This window comes from Rhinopithecus bieti, unplaced genomic scaffold, assembly GCF_001698545.2.
Source record: "Rhinopithecus bieti isolate Rb0 unplaced genomic scaffold, ASM169854v2 scaffold_63316, whole genome shotgun sequence".
Lineage (NCBI taxonomy): Eukaryota > Metazoa > Chordata > Mammalia > Primates > Cercopithecidae > Rhinopithecus > Rhinopithecus bieti.
In genome coordinates this window covers 260749-273805 of record NW_016824497.1, presented here as the reverse complement: position 1 = coordinate 273805, position 13057 = coordinate 260749, and positions in this window count along the sequence as shown.

Sequence of the window (13057 nt, the reverse complement as noted above, 5' to 3'; positions counted from 1 at the left end):
GCCAGGTGTGGTGGTGCAAGCCTGTAATCCCAGCTACTTGGGAGGCTGATGCAGGATAATCCCTTGAGCGAGGTAGGCGGAGGTTGCAGTGAGCTGAGATCGCACCATTGCACTCCAGCCTGGGCAACAAGAGTGAAACTCGATCTAAAAATAATAATAATAATAATAATAATAATAATAATAATAATAATTTCATCTTTTTTTCTTCTCTAATGAGACTACTGGAAAATTCAAAATTAATATATGACTGGCACTATATTACTATTAAACCATACTTGTCTAGAGGGTGAGAAAGATAAGTCCTTGATGGTCGTGAAGCAATGTGATTACTGTTGGGATGGGGAAGGAGAGGGTAAGCTAGGAGCAGTTTCAAAGGGCCTTAACTCAGCCTTGGCAGCTAGAGAGAGGCTTCCGTGAAGAGGTGATATCTACTCCAGATGATGAGTAGGAGTGAAGTGAAGAGTGAGATGGTGAGGAGTGTAGGAGGCAGTGGGGTGCAGTGTGTTTGGGGAGCTGTAAGCAGTTCAGCATGGCTATAATGGAGCGTAGGGGAAGTGGGGAGAAATAGGCTGGAGGGGCAGGAGGGGCCAGGTCGTGCAGATGGGGGACTCCGTTTCTTTCTGCTGGGGCAAGCTATGATCTCCTTTTCCTGGAAATGGGATTGGAGTTGTTAGAGATGAATGGATATTTGGTTTCCTTTCCACCTGGCCTGGGCAACCGAGTTGGGGAGGAAATGCTCAGCAGTACTGAGGGTGGGGAAAAGTGTTTACATTTTTGCCCCTTTTTCCAAGGGTAGAACTGATGAGTTAGAACAATTCTTACCAATGAGATGAATTCTATCTTTATGGAAGTTGGAATATTTGGAATATTCCAAATATATTAATATTTTGAATATATTAGGTTAAATAAGGTATTAAAATTAATTTCAAATTCAAATTAATTTTAAATTAATTTTATTTCATTAAAAATAATTAAAATCTGGAATATCCAGATTTTAGCCTATTTTATTTTCAGAGAAGGTGTGATTTGCAATAACAACGCTCTTAACAAGGATTACCATCATCATCTTCTTCATCTTCATCATCATCATCCTTTTGAAGCCAAAGAATCCAAAAGGAGTAAAAGGGCTGACATTTAAGGTCCAGAATTATGTAGGGATGGTACAGCCTAGGTCATAAAGCAAGGATATTGTACCATTTAATCATATTATAGGGTGCAATGCATCCAGAAGATAAAGGCCAAAGATTATACATCAAAGAACCACCAGAATCTTTCTGTTCTTGTAGGGAGCATCTTTACTCACATGGCTATAGTCATTGAAATTCCAACCAAGTAATAAACTAAATGCTTGAGTGTGGGATGTTCAGAAGTTTCACTTCTGTGTGTGGTTTGGCTTTGCTCTTAACACACAGGAAAATTGTTAGCATCTGGGAGTTCACTTGTCTGGAAATGGTTAGTTTGCACATTGCCTTCCTTGCCTTCAGGTTTCTCTGGGGGAAGGTGGGAGGGCCGATTTTGTCCAGAGCAGTTTCCCACAGATGAATGTTCTTTGGCCCTGGAAGGCTCACGGTTGCATTACTTCTGCCTAAGAAGAGGAAGGGGGAGTTTTTAGACTATTGTTCATTTGTTCTTCCCATTTATTGAGCACTTACTATGTGCCAGGGCCTATACTAGTCACTGAGAATAGACAGATGAATTAAAGGAGAGCCCTTACTCCACTGAGCTAATAATCAGGTCAGAGAGACTAACACAGAATGAAGTAAGTTGGTTACGGTGTGGTTCAATGTTATAGGAAAGTTATGCACAGCAAGCTCTGCAAGCCCAAGGGAGGAAGACATTCAAATTCCATGTGGATGGGGGAGAAAGGGCAGGAGAGTCTTCACCTAGGAGGTAACATTTCAGCTGGGTCCTGAAACATGAGCAGAAGAAGGCAGACATGGTGAGAAGATTACCTGAGGTGGTATGAAAGCACAGGGCTTGCTTGGGGAGTTGTGGGCCTGTGCATAAAGTGTTAAGGGATGAGACTGGACAGATAGGGGCTGGAAGAGCTGGGAAGAACCTGGATTGGCATCCCTATGGATGTGGGCTTCTTCCAGGAGACTTTTTAGTTGGAGGGTGGCAAGATCCAGTCTGTTTTTGAAAGGACTGCCAACGGTGCTGAAGCCTAAATTGGAGGGGAAGGAATACTCAACAGCCTGGGGCCAGGTAAGCTGGAAAACCACAACTGTCTGCAATTCCTTCCTCCTCTCTGGAAAATGTCCAGTATGGCCCTTGGACCACCAGGCAAAGGTGGGATTCTTAGAGCGGAATAACCTCCTTAAACAGGTAGCCTATGGGGCATGTGTCATTGGGATTCACAGACAAATTACCCTCTGTCTGCTCACAAAAGACTTTCCCTTTGTCCACACTCCAGGGTTAGAAAAAGCCTTGCTCACCAAGTGGGGATGGTTCATTGCATCCCACCATCCAGCCTGCTGGGGCCAGAGCTGCCTGGCCGGGGCTTGCAGGGCCTGGCCCTCGCCTCTTTAGGGCTGGCTGGGAGGCTGGACTGTCTCCACTGATGTGATGCTGGCCTTTATAACCACTGCGAAGTGGCAGGAACCTTCGTGAAACGTGAAGTTTCCGTTGGCTGCCTGCCACTGTTCCCACTGCACACTGACGCTCCACCCGAGGCAGGATGCCCTGCCCTGCGGAGTGGCTGGAAGTGATAAATACATTTGTTTTTGAATTAAAATCTTTCCTGGCATGGGGAGGAAATGCATCTGCAGCTGGCCTGGTCTCACTGCTCCCCAAGCCTCCCCAAGCAGGCTGCCATGCCAGCCTGCTCTCCGCGAGCCTGGCTTTTGCACTGGAGGCCTGGGTAATGATTACATTGGCTTACTGGAGCCTGATACTCCAAGGGCAGGAGCACTAGGATGAAAGGCCGTCGAAACAGCTTATCAACATCAAAGCTACCCTAATCACACCACTCCAGTTATCAAAGCCCAGCCCAACCCTGCTTCTCATGTCCCTTATTATGGCCATTTGCTCTGTTTATTTCCACCCTGTGAGTGGCAGGAAGTCAGATGGTCCCCAGTACCCCTCAGGAGGCTGGACACTTACCCAGCTGGTGAAGCAACATTTATTTCACTCTTCACTTGCTTAGCAAAGTTGAGCAAGTGGGTGCCTTAAGAGGTTTCTGTGAACTCTAAACCCCAGTTGCAGCCCTGATAGTAGGAGTGCCAATGGCAGGAGCAGGTGTGCCTAGGGAGATGGATGGGGTGGGTAAAACCAGGGCAGGACTTCCCTGGCCGCTCCACAGGGCGGTTGCTGCCTGTATTGTGAGCTTGTACAACACATCCATGGACAGGTGTTTGCTAAGCAACCTACATGTGCCAAGTAATATGTCCATTTTGTGAGCGAGAAACTATACTTTTCATTTAAGCTGCATTGTATGGGAATAATGAGGAAATTGTTTGACTAGCCAATTCTCTTTGGTTGATATCTACTGGCTAATTTATGGGGAGACAGAAATTGTGATATTAACAATCATTTGCTCTTTATTGTCCCAGCCTGGTAAGATATGTTATCCTCTGATAGAAAACACAACCCAAAAGTTTACCCTTAGTTGTCTGTTTAGGTATCACTTAAAGAGGGCCTGAGAACCATGAATTTGCTGAATTAACAAACAGTATAATATTGCAGTTAAGATAGTTCAGTCTGGAGATGCACCAGCTGGGTTCAGATCCTCCCAAAGCTGGGTGACTTTGGGCAAGTTACTCCACTTTCTCGAAGCTCGGTTTCTGCATCTGTAAAAGGGAGACACAAATATGACCAACCTCATTAGGTCATTGTGAGGATTAAAAGAAAGCCCAGGAAAAGGTACTGAATGACTATTCAGTAATATTGTTAAGTGCCTACTCAGTGCTAGGAGTAGTAGAGGAGAATATAGTCTCTATCTGCAGGTGTTCCAAGTCTAGTGGGAAAAACAGGTATTGACACAGGATGCTAAGCCTGGAAATACAGGCAAGTACAAAATCCCTTCTAACTTGAGTATCTAACTTCATGGAGAAATCAAGGAGGGATTTACAGAGGAGGCAACCTTTAGCTAAACATTGAAGAGTGCTTAGGAGTTCACCAGATGGAAAAAGATCTGAAAGAAATTCTGGACAGTGACAACAGCTTTTACAAAGGCAAAGATGCAGGAAAGAGCATGACCCAATCTGGAAACTGTAGGAACTGATAGAAGAAAAAAATTTTAAGGATAAAATTGTGATTTTCATAGAATTAGAAATTGTGTATCAAATATTTTATTTAACTCAATTCATGAGAAAACAAGTAAGATGTTAGAAATAATTCAAAGAAAAATCCAAAGAATGCTCATATATAGGTGATCAGAAATGCTAAACAGAATTTAAAAATAGATGCAAAACTGGTCCATATCTACGGGGCAATAATTTACTGCATCGTGAGGGATGCATTTACACATTTAAGGCCAAAAATCATTTGCATCACTTTCACTAATTTATAACTTCTAGTAATAAAATATAAAATGGCATAGAACAAGGGAAATTGAAGACGGCCTAGGAGGGAGCATTGGACCGGACACCCAGAAATCTTTTCAATTTCACACTTCAAAGTCTTCCATGATTTTTCCTGACAGAGTGGGTTTTTTATATTGGAGAATCAGAGGGTAGGGTGGGGAGGGGATGAGAGGGAGTTGAGGCCTGAACTATGGGCAGGGACCAAATCACAAGGAGCCTCCCTGGCCATGCTGGGGAGTCTGAGTTTCATTCTGCAGCCCACAGCGTGAAGGATGGATGCGGTGGTGCTGAGGCTAGAAGACTGGGCCCAGTGGAGAAGTGAGGAGGTCCTGAACCAAGGTGGCAAGAATGGAGATGGAGGCATGGAGTTGAACTGGCTATGAAGCAAAGGGGACGTCCGGGGTGTCTTAGGTTTCAGGAGGAGAGGTACATGACCAGGTCATCTGAGGGGGCTCTAAGGAAGAGCTTTTCTTTATGTGCACCCCAAGGGTGATGTTTTCTTGGGAGGCCTTCATTGCATTTGTTGGAAATTTGGACCTTCAACTCTGCCCAGACTTCTCAATTAAAGAGAAGGAATTTTCTTATAGGTGGCTTTCCTGGAAAAGAACGTACATCTTGATTTTCTCTCTTGGTTTATCTAAATACTCTGATTTCCAAAATATATCAACTTCTATCCCAAATCCATTTGTATCTCTTGATTCAATTAAAGAGATTGGAACGTTTCCTCTAATTGCCTCTGTAAATACACACACACACACACACATGCACGCACACACACACACACCCTATGCATTCTCTTCCCTTCTCTGTGACTTCCCCAAGTGGTATCAGCTGGCTCCCTTGTCCTCTGTCCTGATTGGGTTCGGCGCCTGGAGAGTGGGATGAGAGAGAGATCGGAGTCGTGTTTATTTCACCAGCCTCTGCCTGCTTTGGTGTGGTGCTGGCACAGCTGTGGCAGTCTCTGATGACAGCTGTTGCTGGGCTTCAGGGCTCAAGTAGGCTCCACAACACCTTCTTTTCCATCTCCTCTCAGGCTTAGGGGTATGTTATGGGTTGAATTATGTCCCACCCAAATTCATATGTTGAAGTCCTAACCCCCAGTACCTCAGAATGTGATCTTATCTGGAAACAGGGTTGTTGCAGATGTAGTTAGTTAAGATGAGGTCATTCTGGAGCAGTGTGGGCCCCAGTCTTCCCTTATGAGAAATGTTATGTTCCTGGTCTTTATATGCTTATCTGAGTTGTTTTGTATTGGAATTGTTGTTTATGTAAACTTGGGAGTATTATTATAAAGAACAGTTTGCTTTTTTTTTTTAGCTTACAACTACTGTAAATGGCAGCAGTCCAGAGCAAGAGGTGGTAGTAGAAAACACACATACAACCCTACCGTGGCTTACCATGGTGGCGAAACTCTTGCACGTTAATGCCTACAGTCTGGGTGACTTCCTGGGCAAGTTAGGCCCTTGTGCTTCCGTCTCCATATTGGGACCACATCCGTGGAGGGGCCTTCACCTTAAGCTCCAGGAAAAGCAATATTAGATCTAACTAGACACACTTGTCTGTGTCCAGCCTTAGTGTATTAGAAGGGCTTGTTGTATGCTGTGGAGTGTTGCATTCCAACGGCTCCTGCAAGTTGAAAACACAAGTATCTCTTTATCCCGTAGCCCTTTTCTCTCTCCTTCACACTAGTATCTGAACAAAGGTTAGACTGTATTCTTTGACTGGGTTTCCAGATTTCTCTTCTGACCAGTAGAGAATGAAAAGATCTCTTCTTAGCTTAGTAGTCTCATTTATTTTCTCCACTCAGGAAAAGACACATCACCAGTTAATATCAGAGGTGATAAAGTGACACTTGGGCAAGGTCATACAAATGGCAGATGTCCACACTCTTATTTTCTGAGTTGAAATGCCACCATCTGTTCTTTTTTTTTTTTTTTTTTGAGATGGAGTCTTGCTCAGTTGCCCAGGCTGGAGTGCAGTGGTGCGAACTCAGCTCACTGCAAGCTCCGCCTCCCAGGTTCACGCCATTCTCCTGCCTCAGCCTCCCAAGTAGCTGGGACTACAGGTGCCCACCGCCATGCCCGGCTAATTTTTTTGCATTTTTAGTAGAGACGGGGTTTCACTGTGTTAGCCAGGATGGTCTCGATCTCCTGACCTCATGATGCGCCCGCCTCGGCCTCCCAAAGTGCTGGGATTATAGGCATGAACTACCACGCCTGGCCCCATCTGTTCTTTTAAATGTGTGTGGCACTTCGTATTTAAAAAGCCTGTTCAACATATCCCATTCCAGAACTTTCTGTCTACAGAATGTTATGCCAAACAGGTGGGTCTGTGGTGGTTGGAGAATCCTCACAGCAGTACAATAAAGTTTACAATAGAAATTTCTTCCATATTGGGACTTAAGCCAGCTTTTCCAGTGGTTTTCAAAATAGTTCTATTCATAAAAACTCTCTCGCCTATCAGAGTAGCATTGATCCTGTCCCTCTTTACCAGGTAGCTTTTCCCTGGCGAAGGCATTCCCTGATATATTAATATAAATATTATAATAACCAGGCAAATACTTTTATTTTACTTTTATTTATGGCAGATGATTCTGGCTTTCCATTTTGAAGAGTATAATAACACTCCATTTATTTATGGATATTTATTTTGATAAATACTAAATTTTAAAAAATAATAAATATATATTTATTTATTTTTGAGACAGGATCTCACTGTGTCATCCATGCTGGACTACAGTGGCATAGTCCTAGCTCAGTGCAATCTCGAAGCCCTGGGCTCAAGCAGTCCTCCAGTCTCAGCCTCCCAGAAACTGGGGCTCCAAGTATGTGTCACCATGTCCAGCTAATTTTTAAATTATTTTTTGTAGAGATGGGGGTCTCACCACATTGCCCTGGCTGGTCTTGAATTCCTGGACTCAAGTGACCCTCCTACCTCAGCCTCCCAAAATGCTGGGATTACAGGCATGTGCCACCATGCCTGACCACAAAACTCTTTTTTATTGTGTGTGTGTGTGTGTGTGTGTGTGTGTGTGTGTGTGTGTGTGTGTGTGTCAAAGTCTTACTCTGTCACCCAGGCTAGAGTGTAGTGGTACAATCATGGCTCACTGCAGCCTCGAACTCCTGGGCTCAAGTGATCCTCCTGCCTCAGCCTCCTGAATAGCTGGGACCACAGGCGCATGCCATCATGCTGGACTAATTTTTTAACTTTTTGTAGAGATGGAGTTTCACCATGTTGCCCAGGCTGGTCTTGAACTCCTGGCCTCAAGCAATCCTCCTGCCTCAGCCTCCCAAAGATCTAAGATAACTGGCATGACTCACTGCACCTGATGCTAAAACTCCTTTTAAAAGGCAGCAGTGCTATGTCCATTTGACATTTTGAAGATGGAATGACCAAAGTGTAGAAAACCCTGGTCTTTGAAAATGAAAGTGATCTTTGCTCAGCAGAGAGGTCCAATCCCTCACAAACAAAAATTTCAGTGCAGTCCAAACAAAAGACGAATAGAAAGAAAAGTCAAAGGTGTTCCCCTTTGCCCAGCCCTAACAGATCCTGTGTCCTGAGCACGTGCCTCAGTTCCCATGGCTGTGGCTCAGCCACACTGGCCAAACCCAGCACCGTCGGGGATCCCTTCCCAGGCTCCATTTGCATGCCTGGGGAGAGACTGGCTTGTTCTGTGAAGACACTGTCTACTCAGGAGCTGAGGCTGTGCCCCTCTTCTGGTGGCTCCTGGATTTACCTTAGCCCATCCTCGTGTGCGCTGGGGTGGAGGCAGCAGCAGGCTGCACCAGGCTCTTGCACCTTCTTCACGTATTTACACAGTGGATTCATTCCTTATGGCTGCCGTAACAAATCACCACAAACTTGGTGGCTTAAAAACAACTGATGTTTCTTCTCTCATAGTTCTGGAGGCCAGATGTCTGAAATCAAGGTATTGGCAGGGTTTGTTCCTTCTGGAAGCTCTGAGGGAGAAAGCACCCCAGGCCTCTCTCCCAGATTCCGGTGTTTGCTGGCACCCCTTGGCCTTCCCTGGCTTGTAGATGCATCACTCTGATCTCTGCTTCTGCCTTCACACAGCCTTCTCCTCCACATGTCTCTACAAATTTCCCTCTTACGAGAATACCAGCCACTGGACTAGGACCCACGCTAATCCAGTGTGATCTCAAATTCACCTGATCACATGTGAAGACCCCGTTTCCAGACAAGGCCATATTCACAGCTACCAGGGGTTAGGCTGTCAACAAAACTTGCAGTGGGGGGCAGGGGAGACAGTTACACCCAGTACACACATCAGAACATTTCTAAAGAGCCACAGCATTTTAGAATTGAAGAATAATTTCAAACGTGTCCAAGAGTCAAATCCTGTCTCCCCACCCTCCTAGGTTAGGTGCTGATTACATTCAATCTGTTTCCTTACCAGCAGGGTGAGGAGGACAGTAGTACCTGCCCTGTGAGTTTATGTGAGGATTAGCTGGGGTGATACACATGAAACAGTGCCTGGCACAGAACAAGCCGCAATGAATGTTAGATAATCTTCTAACAGCCTCCAGATATGTGCAGTCAGCCTCACAGAAACCAGTCAGTGCTCCATAGGATCCTTGACAAGAAAAAAATGACTTTCATGCTGGTCTGGAAAACAGAAGTAAGCTTTTGGGATCAAGAATAAGTGCCAGTTGGGATCGGGCACAGTGGCTCATGCCTGTAATCCCAGCACTTTGGGAGGCTGAGGCAGGCAGATCACGAGGTCAGGAGATTGAGACTATCCTGGCTAACACGGTGAAACCCTGTCTCTACTAAAAATACAAAAAAAATTAGCCAGGCATGGTGGCAGGCACCTGTAGTCCCAACTAGTACAAAAGAGGCTGCTGGCTGCCCACCCAGTTTGTACTTTCCTTGTTGACAGGACCCCTGAGTAGTCCAAGATGCCTTTGCTAGCAGGGCTGGCTGGTGACATCCAAGCAGTAGGGATGTGGGCTTCCAAGACCACTCTTTAAAGGAAGCCTATTCATCTGACAGGATCCTTTTGCAACCAACCTACCACCACCATCCGGGTGTGTGTGTGTGTGTGTGTGTGTGTGTGAGCTTTCATCTAAACACAGGGCAGGTTGGTTAATCTTTGAAGTCCCTAGTTAGGAGCCTATCTTCCAGGGCATGGTGAGTACATTTGCAGGGCTCTGCTTGGAGTCCACTCTCCAAACATGGCTGAAGACCACCACTTGAATCTTCACTTGGTCTGTTAATTAGCATAAGAGATTTTCGTGGGCAAAATGTGGGTTGGCTACAGGTACTGTAAAGGGAAAGGCACCTCTCCCCTTGCATTAATGTGGTATTAGAGTGAGTTGGCCAGCTTAACCCCCTTTGCAGCGGTGGTGCGGATGAGGCCTTAGTTGTGTTCTGTACCCTGACAGATAGCAGAGGATTCAGTCACTAATGCAACTGGAATTTGAACTGATTCTGCTGCTGGAGCTTATACGTTTTTGCGCCTGCTTATTCATAAATATTGGTATGTGTGGCAGAATTCCGAATGAAATCTGCCTTCATTTTCACACACCTCCTCATAGGGAGGTCATTGGGGGCTTTTATAGACCTCTAGCTATTGAAGATGGCCATTATCTGCCAAAAATGAACCTGACAGATGTGAATAGCCAAATTGACTTAGGTCAGTTGTCAGCAGCCTGGTCGCCATGTCTGGATAGGCAACTGTCCCACAGTTGTGATTACTTAGAGCAGAAGGGGATATTGGCCTAAGCAGTGACAATGGGTTCTTTCTCCTGCCAGTTTGGAATTTAAGCTGAGAAATAGGAGTCTCAGGTGCTACTTACTGCTGAAGTGGAGGGAATGTAAGCCCAGGAGTGGTGAGGAGGCCATGTGGATGGCCAGGGAAGAAAGATGGTCTGCAGAGAGAAAAAGAGGGGGTGCACATGCAGGCAGGGATAGAAACCACGGGGCTCCACCAAGAGGGAGGGTGTGAGGGGCGGGAGTGAGGCTGCAGGGAGCTCCTGTGGCTCCTGCTGGCTTTCTGGTTCTAGGTTTTCAGCTCCTTGGGATCATCTGACTGGTCTTCCTGCCCTGAGGTTCTAGGATACACTCCTGTATCCCTACAATAAATGACTCCCTATTATTGATTAAGTCAGGTGTGCCCATCTGAACTCATTCAGGTGACCCTAATGAAGGTAGCATTAAGATCAGAGAGCAGAGGTCACTTGGGGCCAGTTTTGTCAGGTTTAAAGAAGTAAAGACTCTGAAGGTACACAAAATAGTATCCAAGGCAGAAAATGTGCATGCTTCGTGAAAGAATAAATTAGTGGAAATATTTTTGTTAAAGAGAGTGGTTTTGATTATGTATTATGTTAGAGTACATAGTTAAATCATCTACTATGTAAAGTCCCAGCTTTCTTTTCATTTAATGTAATTAGCTATTAGGTTTATGTTAAGCCTTATGGCTATTTTGTTGTGGTTATTGTTGTTTTTAAATCCACCAGCATTTAAAGAAAAGAAAAAGCTGGGCTATAATGGAGAGAACACAAAAGATTAGGCTGTGTTGAGAACGCCAGATTCCTACTAAACACCTATTCTGGGCAGCCTGGTATAGTGGAAAGCACTAATTCTGAGCTGAGAGGCCCACGTTAAGTTTTGGTTTAGCCTCTTCCTCAGAGTCCTCAGGCAAATAATTTCATCTTGTTTGGGCTTTTCTAGATTATCTGTAAAACAAAGGGGCTGGAGTAGCTATACTTTAAGATCTCCTATAGCTCCTAAGGGCTATGATGTAGGACATGCTGGGCATCATGCCAACAGAAAAGTGGGGACAATCCCAGGCCCTCAGAGAGGTTAATGTTCAGCAGGTGAAATACGCATACAACCTTATTTAGTTTACAAAGAGGCAATACACTACAGGAAAATATTTCACTTCCCCTGATAATTGTTGACTTAAAATACAAACTTAAATACCTTTGACACTGGATGCTGAGAGATTGATCATCTAAGTAAAGAAAGATCATCTAAAATAAATGTAAGGCAAGGGCCCAAGAATGCCTCCTCTGCACAGTTAGGGACCTTAGTTTTCCTTCTTTCTGTATTCCTAAAAATAAATAACATAAATAACCAGATAGAACTCTTTTGCTTCCCCCCACCCCAAATCACCACATTTAACTCTTCAAGTGGGAGAATCAACCATTTAATGGAAAATCTGAATTTCGCGTGGAGGATGAAACATAATAAGTGGAGAATTAAATCACAAGGCACTGAACAAGTATCCCCTGCCCCCTTAGAGAGGCTAAGCCCCTTTTTTGTAGAATTCATTTGAAAAATGGGGTACTATGTGCCTACGCCACTTGCTTATTATTATGAACATTATCTGTAACACAATAGGCAATTTAATTCTGTTAATGATAATTTAACAACTTACCAAAAAAAAATTAATACACAGAAGCCCTCCTTTATCCCCAATTTTTACATGAAGAAATGAGGCCCAGGGAGGTGAATCAGTTAACCTAAGGACACACATTTGGTGCCTGGCAGATCCAAGGTTAGAGCCATCCACCTGTACAAGCCCAGAAAATCCAGTGGACTCTATGGACTACAGGCAAGCAGATTTCTGCAGAGCACGTGCGAAATCTACATAGTGGGACAAAGCTTTTGATTAAACATGGCAGACCTAAGCTTCTGCCTTCCCAAACCCCAACTAAAAATTATAGTAGAGGAATAAAAAGGTACCAGTGCACAAAACCAGATACACTGGAAGAGGAGTTACACAGATTTTGAATTGGCTCCATGGTGTAGACAGATGGAAAGCAGGTGGAGGGCTGGTGATTGGTTTAGTCTTCAGAGGACATTCCAAGGAGGAGTGCGCTGTACCCACCCCTTTTCCTTCCAGCAGAACCCCAGAAAGGTTGAGGTTCTGGGGCACCAGATGCTGCAGGAGGCAGGAATGAGTTGGGTAACTGAATGCAGGAGGCTGCTTAGAAGTCTGGAATTAGATCCCTAAGTGTTCTCCCCAAATGGGCAACCACACAATTCCTCTCCCTCCCCTTCCTCTGCCACCTGCTTGCATAAGGCTGGAAGTTTTTCTCTAGAGATTTGGAACCAAAAAGGCTGTGAACATAGCCCCATTAGCACAGAGGAGGGCAGGAGTGAGGTTTGGAGCTGGTACTGGGGGAAATTGAAAGTCCGCACTGACAATGATTGAATGGAGGTGATGACACCAGCCAGCCCCTGACTGTTTGGCAGCCAGGGAGGCATCCTCTCCAGCCAGAGAGCAGGGATTCTGTCTGCTCTGGGGGAACTGAGCTGCAGAGACACCGACCAAAGTCCATTTGGGGCCCTACTCTGAAAAGGCTGTCTCAGTATTAGGTTTCTGTCAGTGAAATTCACCAGCTGACAAGCCTGCCCATGTGTCTCAAAGCAAACCCATGAATCAGAGTTTTGGATCTTTGTCTTCCATATGAATAGGCATGTGAGGGCCACCTGATTCTGGAGGAAAGGCTCCAACATAAAAGAGATCAAAATCATTCAACTGGGAAAAAATACTTAGGAGGAAC